We start from the raw sequence: 15,639 nt of genomic DNA on the forward strand, positions 1-15,639 counted from the left end.
TCCTCTCTCTCTTTTCTCTGTGTTAGTGTTGTAGATCTAGGACATTGTTGCACTCAGATCAAGGAAAGAAAGAGAAATCCTCACTGATCCGTGCTCTAGTGTGATCCTAATCCTAACAATGGTATCAGTCGCCTTGCTAGCGCATAGATCTAGTAGGGGAAAGCATGATTCAACCTTGAATCGAAAGCAAATCAAAAGAAAAGGTCGATTTCGAATCAAATCGCACAGCAAACCCTAACCCTAGAGCATAGGGCGGTGGGTACTCACCTGCATCGCCCCATAGCCGGCCGTCCTCGTGCGGAACAGACCTGCGCAGCCCGCTTCGTCGGGGCGCGGCACAGGATGCTCCGCCGCTCGCCGCCGGGGCGCACGCGCGCGGGCTCGAAAGCGAGGAGCCAACCATGGCGAGCTCGACGGCGGCGCGCTCACCCACCGGCGAGCGCGCGCGCCGGCAAGCAAGCCGCGGTGGCGCTGCTCTGCCCGCTCCGCCCGGCCACCATGGCCAGTGGCCGTCGCCTCCGTTGCGTGGAGAGAGAAGGGGGAGCGAAAGAATGAACTAGGGTTTGAGGGACGCCGCGTCGTCGTCGGTTTTGATCCGGCGCGCGCGGGCGACCGTCCGATCAAGATCGACGGTCGAGATCGCGCCTCGCCTCCTGGGCTGGCAGGCGGCTCATGCGGGCGGGGGAGGGGACGCCGCGGCGGGCCGATTCGGCGGCCCGGCCGTTGGCTGTCGGGCCTCGGGCCCAAGGAAAGGTGGCCGAGCAGGCCGCGGGCTGGTTTGCTTCTGGGCCGCCTGAACAGTGCCTAGTTTTATTGTTTTTTTTCTATTTTTCCAGAAGCAATTTCAATAGTTTTTTGAATGGTTTTGATTATAGTTTGATCTCTATTCAATTTTGCACCAACGTGTTTATTGTTTAGAGATAAAAGTTTATAGTTTTGCTTCTGGAAATAGAAATTCCTACATGTTTCCGCTGCTAAGATCATATAGTTGCTTTTATACTTTAATTCGAACCAACGAGACAATTAAAGTTTAAGAGCATGGTTAAAAGCTTATTTTAAGGATTATGGTATTGTTAATTTTCTGACCAACGTTGTTAATTACAATACTGTAATTTCATAGTTTTTGTGCATTTATTTCTATTTCTGCCCAACGGTGATATAGATTTAATTGCATAAACAGTTGTATGTTCTATTTTTGACCAACGTTGGAATTATTACATACAATTGTTGTTATTATGTTCTCACTATTTTTTGAAATTTTCAGCGGGGATGAACTTGATGGGATTCATCAGTCACATCCCGACTCTAAAAGGAGACAACTATGGCGAATGGATCAAGAAGGTTGATCTTGCCTTCGTCTGTGGAGAGGTGGATGAGATGATCACCACTCCAAAGCCCACTGAGCCACCGGCTCCAGTGAGAGGGGAATCTGACACTGATGCTGAGTGGCAGGAAAAGCAAAGGGACTATGCTCCCATAAAGATGGCTTATGATCTCCAAAAGATAAAATGGAATAATGCCAACAAGAAATGTGTGGCAGTGATAAAGAACACAATTGATCCTAACATTTTGGGTTCAATTGGAGAGTGTGATTCAGCTGCAGAGTACCTTGAAAAGATAAAGAACCAGTTTACTGGTTCTTCAAAGACATATGCCACACAGATCATAGAGCAGTTGGTCACAAAGAGGTACTATGGCAATGCCGGTACTATAAGAGATCATATCATGGGGATGTGCGCCTTGAACTCCAAGCTCAAACCAATGAACTTGGATCTCAAGGAAGAGTTGATGGTGCACCTGGTGTTCGCTTCACTGCCAAAAGAGTTTGCAACATTCGTTGTAAACTATAACTCACAGCCAGAGAAGTGGAACATGAAAAAGGCTATTGCCATGTGTGCACAAGAAGAAGATAGACTCAATAAACAGAATGGTGGGTCTGTTAATTTTGTGCATAATAACAAGAAAAGGCCTTTCCATGCTGCTTCTTCCTCTAAAGCTAAAGACAAAGCCCCTATGCCACAAAAGTATCAGCAACAGCGTCAGCAACAGCGCACTCCAGCACAAGATGAGTGCTTCCACTGCTTTGACAAGGGGCATCGTAAAGCAGATTGTCCCGCTTACTTAAAGATGATAATGGCAAAGAATGGTGAGAATGTAATTTCATTTGTTAATGAATCTCTGTATTTAAAGTTTTCTAAATCTACTTGGTGGATTGATTCTGGTGCAACTGTGCATGTTGCAAATTCTTTACAGGGATTCCGTTCGACAAGGACTACGCAAAGAAGCGAAAGACACATTAAAGTCGCGAACGGAGTACAAGCAGATGTTGAAGCTGTTGGCGATGTCTCCATCGAGCTAGTTAATGGTTTCATGCTTGTATTAAAAGATGTTTTATTTGTTCCTTCGCTTCAAAGAAACTTGATAAGTGTATCACGCTTAGACACAGATGGTTTTGGTTGTCATTTTGCGAATGGCAAATGTGAACTATGGTTTGATAATAATTGTATTGGTGATGCTGTCCTTTACAATGATCTTTATTTATTGTCTATGCGTGATAAAGTGCATTCTGTATGTAATGTGAATGTGAATGAATCCTTGTCAGAGAAAGAAACAAAGAAACGAAAGAGAACTCAAGATACTTCATCGAAATTATGGCACTGTCGTTTAGGCCATATTTCGAGGGGGAGAATTGAAAGATTAGTGAAGAGTGAAATTCTTCCACAGTTAGAGTTCTCTGATCTTGAACAATGCGTCGAATGCATTAAAGGAAAATTTGTAAAGCAAATTAAAAAGGGTGCCAAACGAAGTGCAGGAACGTTAGAAATAATTCGCACTGATATATGTGGACCGTTTCCTGTGAAAAGTGTGGATGGCTATGATTCGTTCATAACATTCACAGACGATTACTCCCGTTATGGTTACATTTATCCAATTAAAGAAAGATCTGAAGCATTGGATAAATTTAAAATATTCAAAGCTGAGGTTGAAAATCAGCTTGACAAAAGAATTAAAATAGTAAGATCAGACGGTGGAGGGCAGTACTACGGTCGACATACCCCTTATGGACAAGTTCCTGGACCTTTTGCGAGGTTTTTACAGAAAAATGGTATAGTTGCCCAATACTCTACACCGGGGGAGCCTCAGCAAAATGGAGTAGCTGAAAGGCGCAACCGTACACTAATGGATAGGGTGCGCAGTATGATGAGTTATTCCTCATTGCCATTGAGTCTGTGGATGGAGGCGTTGAAAACCGCCATTCATATTCTCAACAGAGTGCCAAGCAAATCGGTGCCCAAAACGCCGTATGAGCTATGGACAGGAAGAGAACCCTCACTGACTCACCTACGGGTCTGGGGGAGCCCAGCTGAGGCTAAAGTGTTTAATCCAAATATTGGAAAACTGGATCCCAAAACTGTAAGCTGCCATTTCATAGGCTATCCTGAAAAGTCGAAAGATTTTCGTTTCTACTGCCCAGATAAACATACAAAGTTTGTAGAAACGAGACATGCTGTCTTTCTAGAAAGTGAAATGATCAGGGGAAGCATGGTACCTAGAGAAATTGACCTTGAGGAGAAGCGGGTGTATGTGCCTACTCCTATGATTCAAGAGCCATTTTTCTCACTACCTGTTGATGCTGCACCAAAAGTTCCTGAAATAGTGACGTCAGTACCTTCTTCGGTTGTTGCTGCGCCAACTATTCCAGTTATTACGGTGTCAACACCTGTCGCAACTCCACCCATACCAACAGTGAGCGAAGGTTTGGAACCTGTCATCTAGGAACCGCCTGAACCCGCGGTTGGACATGAGGAGGAGGTGCTACAGCTCCCTATGGAAAATATGCCAGAAGTTGAGGCACAAAATGTGCCACAAGCAGTGGCCCTTAGAAGGTCACAAAGAGAAAGAAGGTCGGCTATTTCTAGCGACTATGAAGTTTATAATACAGAAGAGGTTCATATGGAGGGTGATCCCACTTCATATGAAGAAGCCATGAGAAGTATTCACTCATCTAAATGGCTGGAAGCTATGAAGGATGAGATGAAATCAATGAGTTCCAATGGTGTTTGGGACTTAGAGAAAATTCCTAAAGGAGCCAAAACAGTAGGCTATAAATGGGTTTATAAGATAAAACATGACTCCAAAGGGAATGTAGAAAGGTTCAAAGCACGACTCGTGACAAAAGGCTTTACGCAAAGAGAAGGGATATACTATAACGAAACCTTTTCTCCGGTTTCGTGTAAAGATTCCTTCAGGATTATAATGGCATTGGTGGCACATTATGACTTAGAGTTACATCAGATGGATGTAAAGACGGCATTCCTTAACGGGGATTTGTATGAAAATGTTTACATGGCACAACCAAAAGGTTTTGTCATGAAAGGAAAAGAACATATGGGGTGTCGCTTAAAGAAATCCATTTATGGATTAAAGCAAGCCTCTAGGCAGTGGTATTTAAAGTTTGATGAAACCATAAGAAAATTTGGGTTTAAAGAAAATGAGGAGGACAATTGCATTTATGCAAAGTTCAGAAGTGGAAAATTTATTTTCCTGATCCTATATGTGGATGACATTCTACTTGCTAGTAGTGATGTTGGTCTGCTACTGGAGACAAAGAAATTCTTGTCCTCAAACTTTGATATGAAAGATCTTGGTGAAGCTTCATTTGTTTTGGGAATTGAAATTCACCGAGATAGAACAAAGGGGGTATTGGGACCGTCACAAAAGGCATACTTAGAAAAAGTTCTAAAGAAATACAGTATGCATATGTGCAAGCCTTCACCTGCTCCAATAGTCAAGGGCGATAGATTTGGGAAATTTCAATGTCCCAGGAACCAGTATGAGACCGATCAAATGAAAGCGGTTCCATATGCTTCAGCTGTAGGAAGCATACAGTATGCTCAAGTTTGTACACGCCCTGACTTAGCTTTTGTTACCGGGATACTTGGCAGATATCAAAGTAATCCAGGACAAGCACACTGGATTATGGTAAAGAAAGCATTACGTTATGTGCAAGGCACAAAAGGCCTCATGCTAACATACAGAAAATCCGATTCCCTAGAGATAGAAGGGTACTCAGATGCGGATTTTGCGGGGGACATTGATGACCGAAAGTCCACGTCCGGTTATGTGTTCACACTCGCAGGGGGAGCTATATCGTGGAAAAGCTCCAAACAAAGCGTCACTGCATCATCGACGATGTACGCTGAATTTGTAGCATGTTATGAGGCTTCGGGGCAGGTTGAATGGTTAAAGAAATTTATACCCGGTTTAAGAGTGGTAGACAGCATTCAAAGACCACTCAGAATGTACTGCGACAATGAACCAGCAGTGTTTTATTCTCACAACAATAAGTCAAGTGGTGCTGCCAAACACATTGACATAAAGTTTTATGTTGTGAAGGAGAAAATCCAGAATCACTCTATTACACTCGAGCATACAAGTACAAAGAAAATGCTTGCGGATCCGCTCACTAAAGGCTTACCACCCAATGCGTTCATGGAACACATAGCCGGCATGGGTTTAAGGGAAAGCCTGTGATTTCTGGAAAACAAAAGGGCCCAAAAGATAAAGAATTTGTTTCAAAAACAGTGATGTGTGTGGTAGCTGTTGAGTCTATCGGCCTTGGACCGTGATGATAAAGCATGCTCTATTCACTAATCTGTGATGGAACAACTAAAGGTAAAGTTTTAGGCAAAAGTATAAAGTTAAAGTACAAAGTGAGATCAAGGGGGAGAATGTTGGATTGATCTCTTTCCTAATAGACCCAACGGTCTATTAGGCCCTTGATTTGCGCCCTGATCGGGGGCGCCCAACCCTTAATGGTTGGTGGGCCCCCGCTGCACAGCGCTAACATAAAAAGGGGGTGAAGGGGCTGGGGCACGGGGTACGAAGTTCATCGCGCCGCCAGCACCTTCTCCCACATCCTAAACCCTAGCCGATCTAGAGGGGCGCTGGAGCAGCGGGAATCCCCACCACTGCCATCAACGCTGGTTCATCTGCGTCGACGTCACCGTTCTCGACTCCGACACCACATCCGCGACGCCTCTGCACTGCTCGTCGCCGCCTTTGAGCGGATCTCCATCAACGAACCTGTGATGGCCGGACCAAGCTCTTCTGCAGGCACCGAAGGTCCTCAATCTCGCTCCTCTCTCTCTTTTCTCTGTGTTAGTGTTGTAGATCTAGGACATTGTTGCACTCAGATCAAGGAAAGAAAGAGAAATCCTCACTGATCCGTGCTCTAGTGTGATCCTAATCCTAACATATTTTTGTCACCTAGCCTATGTGAGCCCAATTTATTCATGCAAATGGAGCCTAACCCAACTCACGCCACATATTGATACGGGGACCTAATGTAGTTTGCATTATTATGTGATCTAATATTTGCTATGTGGGCAAGTAGAATGCCTATCTCCAAATCATTTTCTGATCAAATAAAGTGGCGGCATGCCAAAAAATTGTCACTACTGATTTTTAAAACAAAACTGAATGTATATACATAAAGCAACGTTATAATGGAATAATGAGCAACCTGTTATGAAAAAGAGACTTACAACGACTAAAACTCTATCAGAGATATACCGCTTTTTCAGGAGACAAAGACTCCACACTTCACAGGCAATCAATTGGGGATTGCGTGCACATCGAATATCCACAAAACTTTACAACAACTTTCTCTTTTGAGCAGCAATTTTGGCATGTATGAATACACTTATGGTTGGTACTCAGCATGTATATTGTGAAAATAAATGTCATGCAAGGTTTAAATAAGAATAAAAGTTGGCTCAATAAAGCGGTAAGTATTTTTATGAATATTTAAACATTAACCACCTATTTACTTATCCATGTGTGAATATTGCCAACAATTTTGAAATAAAGAGATCACTAAGTAATAAATAAAACTTGGAACAATACATAACTAAATTAAACAGACATTCAGTTTAAATAAGTCATGCGAGGGTCCAGACCCCTCTTGACTGTGAGCACAACTGATATAACAGTTTTACACTCTGAGGCTGTACACTTTACCCATAAGTCATGTGTCCCTTGATGTCCGGATTTGCAAGGCCCTTAAACACTTCTGAGGTGAGTGGCAGGGATTTACAACAAAGTTGTTCAAAAGACTCCCTAACAAGTCAATAGCCCGTTAGGATTTCAGCTGCTGCGTGAGTGAACCTCCCCCAAGGCGTGGCGAAAACCAAACTAATGCGTACAGCATTGGTACGCAGCGAACACATCGTCACAGTCCCCCTATTGCGTTGGATTGACCACTAACAAGCTAGAGACATCTAAATAATTAGCTAAGACTAGAGCTCATCAGTTCTTGCGATCGCACTGTTGTCTTGGGTGATCACTCTATGTTTTTAATTTAACTTAATTATTATCACCAATACATCATAGTGGTTTCCAGAAGATATAAAACAATTATCAAAGTGTTGAATTCATAAACTACCCGTAACCATTGTTTAGCAACAAAGCAACTACTGATCAGTTAAACAAATAACCCAGCTTGAAGGACATGGATAATAAATATGGATAGAATATGACCCATCAATTTGATGCATTCAATCATAAAAGTAAATAAAGGTTATTAGGATGACATTATGATCAAGGAATATACTTTCCTTTATTCCAAAGAATAGTTGTTTAGAGTCTTCAACACTTGTGTTCCGTGAGTGCCTTAGGTATTCTAAGGCTAAGGACCCCATTGTGCACAAAAGAGGCCAGAAATAAAGGTCTGAGGGCTAATTGTGAGGTGTAGGGACTTAGTTGCAGAATTCATGGATCTGTTTGTAAGCTCTAGTGGCTCCTTTATAAATCCTAGGATCTTCTTGTAATACTCGACCCCACCAATGGAATAAATATAAATAACTGCCTCCTTCTCCCTATAAATAGAGCACTAGGGCTTGGAGAGGACTTTTGGCCATCTGCTCACTTGCCCATTTCCTCACTTGGCTTTTCTTCCTCTCACTCTAAGGTTATTACGTTGAAGTTTTGCACCCTTTTTTTTATCTTTCCTGCTTGGTTTCGGCTTGCCCGATCCCAACAACTTTCTCCTGAAACTCTTAACCTTCATAGCTCTCGTACTGCGCTACTTTCTACTAGTGACAAATATCGGGCAAAAATATACAAGAAACAAACAAAACAAGCACAACTAAGAACAAAGTACCAGAACAGAAGAGAAGCATTAAAAGTAGGCACTAGAGGTACAGTGAAAATGGTGCTACGGTTGAAACAATACAACTATCAAAAAAGTTTCTATTATAATTTAAATAAAAACTACAAGATATATTTATTTTAATTATAAAAACACATGTATAATATATTTAAAATAAAAATACAAGGTTATAATCAACTCATATTAATTTATATTTGTAAAGATGAAGCTGAACATAATCAAGTTATACTTATGGAGTCTACTTATAAGTTATACCAATTAATTATTTAACTAGCAAATAAAAGACATGTGAGAACATTTAACGTAAATCTTTATGATCTGTGGTTTGAACTAAACAAGATATTTAAGAACAAATTTAAGTGATGTTTAATTAAATTAATATTAATTATGAAAATAAAATTCGAACTCTAATTTGCTATTATTTGGAACAGCTAGGTTCAATAGTCATAATCAAATTAAATTTAACTTTGATTTAATAAAGGAACAGGGGAACAACTACACTTGCTAATCTGTTACTCGCACTAAAGCAAAACTCAGCAACTGGAACGGATCGAAATGGAGCCATAACAGTGAATTTATGGGCAAAATGGTGTTCTAGGGATCTATACGCCATAAACCGTAGATTTTAGAGGCTAGTAGATGGATTTCGTAAAACACAGACAACAGTGTTCGTGAAAAGATTAAAGGCTGGGGTCATATCCACAAAAGAGAAAGGGTTGGGCTGAACTGCAGAAACTTAATCTTACTAGTGGGTTATCTATAGATATGCCAAGACATAAGAAATAAACAAAAGATTACAAGATTCTTGAGGGCACGTTTTGCAAAAGCTCAAAGAGCAATCAGCCATGACGTGCAGGGTCTTCAGTGGCTCTCCACGACAGCACTCCAGTGTTCTAGGGCTACTAGTGAGTGGGTGGCGGGGGGGGGGGGGGGGGGGAGATCAAGGAGGTTCCATATTCCGTGGCAGATGGCATGGAATTGGTTGGATTTTGCGGCCATCGGGTGGCAACGTGGTCGTTCATGGCCGGCCAATTCTGGTTGCGGAAAGATGATGATCTACCTTCTAGGAGTAGGTCGTGTGGGTAAAGTACTTAACTGTGGGTTGCTAGTAGCTGCTTCCACCTACCATGGCGCCACTGTTGAGGTGATGATGAGGTGGCAGCATAGTTGGGGAAGAAGAAGTACTGACGACGAGGACGAAGTCATGCAATGCTGCGGGTGGGTTCCCCTCGCCTCAGTGCCTCTCCAGATCGATGGAGCTAGAGTTTTGTGGGGGGCACTATGGCATACCCAACCTTGGTTCTCGTGCCACAGTAGCTCCCCTTCTCTTTTTGTAGCACTGTGCGAGAGGGGCCCGAAGCCACGAATGGCTGCCCCCGATCAGGGCGCATGGGAGGCAGAAGAATCGATCCGCCTAACCGATCGGTGATCACAACTAACATCCTCCCATTTGATTTCCGCCTTCCTCACTTACTACTTATACGTCACGTCTACTTCTCAATGAATCGATATATAGAGCACGCTGCATCGTGGTAGTCACTTCCATACCCTCTGACACAAGGACTACAATATTCATTTCCATCTCGGAATAAACACTAGTCCCCTTTGTAATTCATAGGCTCTACCATAGACCTATGTTGACTGAGTGTTCTTTTAACACTTGGGATCTTTCATATTATATAATTCGAGGGCAAAACTTCTTCTCAAATAGCAGATCAACATCACTACTAGTGAGTAAGATGTCATCCACATACATAATGAGGGAAATTAATTTCCCATTCTTTAGCTTTGCATAACCGCAATTGTCTTCCTCATTCTCATTAAACCCAAACTTGTTTATCATGTCATCAAACTTTAAATACCACTGTCTGGAGGCTTGTTTTAATCCATGAATGGATTTCTTTAGACGCAACCCCATATGTTCTTTTCCTTCCATGACAAAATCTTTAGGTTGTGCCATGTAAACATTTTCATATAAATCTCCATTGAGGAATGCCGTCTTCACATCCATCTGATATAACTCTAAGTCATAATGTGCCATTAACACCATTATGATTCTAAAAGAATCCTTGTAGGAGACCGGAGAAAATGTCTTATTATAATTTTCCTTCTCTTTGCATGAAGCCTTTCACCACAAGCCATGCTTTATTTCTTTCAACATTCACTTTAGAGTCACATTTTATTTGGTAGACCCATTTATAGCCTACTATCTTGGCTCCTTTAGGAATTTCTTCTAAGTCCCAAAAATCATTGGTACTCCTTTATTGCATCTCATCTTGCATGGCTTCAAGCCATTTCGACGAGTGAGCGCTTCTCATGGCTTCTTCAAATAAGGTGGAATCACCTTTCATTTGAATTTCTTCATTAACATAGACTTCATAATCATTAGGGATGGCGTACTTTCCTACTCTTTGAGACCTTCTGGGCCTCGTTAATTGGCAATTTTCTATATGGGGCTCTTGTTGCTCTTCCACATGTGCGACAACTGTTTCTATAGGATCTTGAAGGACAGGTTCCTCATTTTCTTTGTTGTTGCAATAGGAGAGCTATCAACAGGTGCTGTTAGCACAGTGTCCTGCACTATCAATATAGCAGCGACCAGTGTAGAGAAAAACTGTTCCTGAATCATCGGAGTAGGTACCTGTACCTGCCTCTCCTCAAGATTAATTTCTTGTGCTACCATGCTCCCCCAGACCATTTCGTTCTCCAAGAAGACAGCATGTCTCGTTTCTAAACTTTGTATGTCTTAAGGACAATAGAAATGAAAGCCTTCCATCTTATCTGGATAGCAAAAAAATGGCAACTATCTGTCTTGGGTAGGAGTGTAAATGGTATGGATATTTATCAACCAACTGATAGACCGAAAGAGGTCGGATAATAATTCAGATATTTTTTGAATATCCAAATATTTTTTTGGATATCGCATATGAATTCGGATACTTTGTTTGGATATCAGATTCAGATACAAGTCGGATAAATATTGGATATCCTGCCAGATAATCCGATCCGGATAGGTAATTCGGATACTAAAGATACTAAAGGATAGTTTAAAAATATCAAATATATGCCTAATGAAAATCTAATTTAATCTCTAAAAATTTTATAAGTAATTCATTTCAAATCAGAAAAATATAAAACTACTATCAATTTTTTTCTAAAAATATTATCTACCTATTTGCACTAGTCTAGTTTTACAATACCAAATATATAAACAAATAAAAATCTAATTTATGTCTATAAAATTTAGGACTAATTCATTTGAAATTAGAAAAATATAAACTTAGCACAATTTTTTTTGAAAAATATAATCTGCCTATTGCCACTCTATTGAAGTTAAATCTTATTTATTCTTAGTCTAGTTTAAGAACTAAACTCAAACCTTAGCAATAATTCGACGATCAAAAGTAAACTTGTTCCATTTTAATAAAAACTTAATATCATTTAATAATTTCAACTCTAGTATACATATTGATGCGTGTAATAAATTAGAATCAATGTCATGTAATTGGGTGTCTAAAATGGTTTGTCATCTATTGTTAATTTGGTTTATCGAGCATGATTTTAGTTTCAGTCTAGCTTACAAAATAGGTGAATCAATTCGAGCACTTCAAGTATCATCAATGTAATAATTTATAATATCGTATAATTGAGTATTTGCAATCTAAGCTATGTGGCAAGTTGGAATGTCATGCAATCGAATCTCTCTCATCTACGTAATAGTTAGAAAAGTCATTTGTTAATTAGCTTCGCTAAGTATAATTTAATTAAAATTTGGACTCTTAGGATGTTTGAGTGTTAAAACACGTGTGATATGAATAAATGGTAGCTTTAATCGATATCTGAATAAACATACATGGTAGACATAATCCGTATCTGGTTCACTCCTTATTCGATACACATCTATTTGTATTCTTAACTGAAGCAATCTGGAATTGTATTTGTATCCAAGGCTATCCGTATTCGAATCCAGACCCAAACGAAGATGTGAAAACAATACAATATCGATGATTTCGGCCCATATCCGATCTGTTTACATCCCTAATCTTGGGATCTAGTTTCCAAATGTTTGGGTTAAACATTTTGACCTCAGCTGGACAGCCCCACACACGTAATTAATTGAGGGTTCTCTTCCTGTCCACAACTCATACGGTGTTTTGGGCATCGACTTACTTGGTCCTCGATTAAGAATATGAACGGGGGTTTTAACATCTCAATCCACAAACTTATCGGCAAAGTGGAGTAACTTATCATACTTCTCACCATACCAATTCGAGTATGGTCGCATCTTTCATCTACTCCATATATTGAGGCTTCTCCAGTATGAATACTCGCCAACTACACTTTCTTCCTATTGGAATTATAAAAGGTCTAGGAATTTAGCTATTTCTTTGCACATGGCATCGATCATGGTCATTGTTAATAGATCATTCTTACCCTCAATGCATATGCATTTTGCATTTGATTTAAAGTATAGGGGAATAGAGAGTATCTTTCTTAACTAATTTCACAATCGCCCCTCAAAATATGGCATAAATTTATTGTCATAATTTTGAAACTATTAGAATTCTCGTGAACCAGGGGGCATTTATCACTTCATTCACATGAAGTTAATTCATAACTCGTATGGGAGTACACTTTCCTCGTTCTACTTCGCGGACTAATAAAAGTCCTTCGTTAGCATTACTTCTGCAAGTCAAGCATGTTTCTTATCTTTTGTTTTGTATAACACTTCCTTTTGCCCTGAATCTCATTTCGGGTCAGATGGTACTACAGTGAAGGGTTTGAATTACTATTCAAATAATTCATTTTCTTAGTGATGTGCTCAGCTCAGTTGATAGATTCAACTTGTCCTGCCTTAATTTTTCCCTTTCCTTTTGATCCATATCTGACGACTCCATCATAGTGGCCATATAATACATAAAAAATGTACATTCTAACATTACTAGATAACTCCGAAAATGAGCTACTCAAATAGAGTGCTCGCATATAGGTTTGTAAAGAGACAATTAATTGACTCTCCACCATTTAGCAATGGTGCAATTTGGGATTGCTCCCCTTTATGGCATTAACAAATTGAGTGCTTAACGATCGTGACAAAATAAAAGTGCATAGTCCATTATAGGATATCACAAGAGCTCCCCTAGACTTCTCTCGCTATGTGGGATGATACACAAACAACACATGAGTCATCACAAACTTCTGCCATGCAGGATATGAATAGCATAAGTACTATGCCAACTTCTCCCACCATGTTGGATGTTGGCACTCCTTTGCCTAAATGAACTACTCCGCAAGCGCACAGAGACCGATATGTAGCCTTTCACCAGGGAGTATACCTGGGATATCGAAGCTAAGGAATGGTAGATGTGGCCAGTGACCTAGAACTACTCAGCCGGACCCACCAAGGAAGAAGAGGTACGAGGGTAGAGGGTCTAACTTCAGATAGCTCTACTTGTTACTTGGATAACTTGCTATTCACTAACTTGATCTGCTTCGGCGGCTGGAAGAGGAAGGACTTTAGAAAAGGGTGAGAGAGTCCAATGGAAACCTGCAACTACTGCTATGAAAACACCTGAATGTGGTGGACTACGAAGAACGGACAGGATTGTGACCACCTACTACCTACACTGATGTACCATGGAGTGGAACACAATCTGAGATAACCAAGCCTAGGCACCGTGCCTATAGCTCTCGAGTTACTTACTCCTACCTATACTTAGTCAGAAAGCAATCTCAGATAAGTAGAACTTGCTACTTATGCAGACTCAGGATCCCGTAGATCAAAGAGAGCGACCTAACAAGTAACTAAAGTAAAAAGTAAAACTAGCGAGATACTGAAGATAAACGAGGAACTTACTCAAAAAATATATTTCTCTGAGTAAGGTCAAGAGAACTCGACTCCGCTCCTTTAGCTCGGCTTTCGCTAAAACTCTCACCTCACACTCTCCCTATTCTACACTAAGGAAGTGGAGCTAAACTTGATACTCTTCTTGTCCAAGGATGGTGTGTTGTGAACGAGGTACGGAGCTCCTTTTATAGCATCTTGGGGTTGGTACTTGGCCGGTGCGTGACTTATAAGCCACTAGGTCGACCGTTGTAACTTCCACGCAATAGATGAGCATCAGACACTCAAATGTGTGGCCGGCCGGCCTATGTGCACCATCAATTTTCCACTGACTTTTTTCCTAGACACTTCTGATTTCCTCTGAAGGTCGGAAACGGTTGCCTGGCTTTTATGTTGACATTTAGGGGGTCGGCCAACCTCCATTAGGCTGGCCGGCCTGGCCCCTGTGGCTTCTCAACTGTCCATCGCACCGCCATGTTGATCAATTATTGTACATTTCCCTTGAAGGTGATTTGGTCCTTGGAACTGAGTCAGGGACTGCCAGTCGGTCCAATCTTCCATGGTGCTCCATGGCTGAAGCCTTTAAGTCATAACTTGTGAATTTTAGATGAGACCTAGTTGGGTTGGCTTGGATTCATGCTCAGGATTGCTATGGCAAAGTTTCGTGATGAAATTCCACAGCTGATATGCCGATCAGTCTGGCCTAGGTCAGCCGGCTTGGGATTTTCTCCATTTTGGCTCAATTTTGCATATGTTATTCCCGCATTCAAATAATCACCAAAACTTATAGGACTCATTAGTGTTAGTGAATTTAGCAAGATTAGGACTTGAAATACATGAAATCAGGCGACGTGTTGGCGGTAAAAGTCATCAAAATCGACTCCCAACACTGGATTATTCCCTACGAGGGACATAAATACAGGATGTGTTTGAACATTCAAGACACTTCAGAAATAAATCTGGTTACTCTTTAACACACATGTTTAATTCAACATTTGTCAAATTAGACATGGATCAGACTTATTGCAACAATTGTCATGAATATACTATATACATAAACAAAAGCTAAGTCATACCAAACTTGGTCATAATTACTTATTCTTCATTTTTCGATCAAATCTACTTGTTAGTTCCAGTTTAATCAAACAATTAATCAACTAACAATAGTTGAAGCTAGTGAAAGAATTACTAAACTCACTTTACCCAAGGCCTTTCCCCAGCAAAACAGCCTGTTGGCTTGTAGCCAAGAAATCTCAAACGTTCATAAAAATCAGTCAGCAGTTGTTTTTTTTTTATCTCAGGTAAAGTTGTATGCCTTAGTTTAACGTTGGTCAAAATTAAAGCATACAAATTTCTCTTCAACATTAATTCTACATCACATTTGGTAGAAACAGAATAACTGCATAAAGCTCATAAGGATCATAATATTGTTATCATCAATGTTAGTCAGGAAATAACAACATCATAATTAACTTGAAGAAAAAAGGAACTACCCTTCCAATTAAATTAGGAGATAAAACATCATAGTAGCGGAAACATGAATAAAAACTAAGAATAATTACTTTGTACTCATCTACTCTCTAACCAATGCAATTTAATCTGTTGGTTCAAAATTGAATAG

Source organism: Panicum virgatum, chromosome 4N (assembly GCF_016808335.1).
Source record: "Panicum virgatum strain AP13 chromosome 4N, P.virgatum_v5, whole genome shotgun sequence".
NCBI classification, from domain to species: Eukaryota; Viridiplantae; Streptophyta; class Magnoliopsida; order Poales; family Poaceae; genus Panicum; species Panicum virgatum.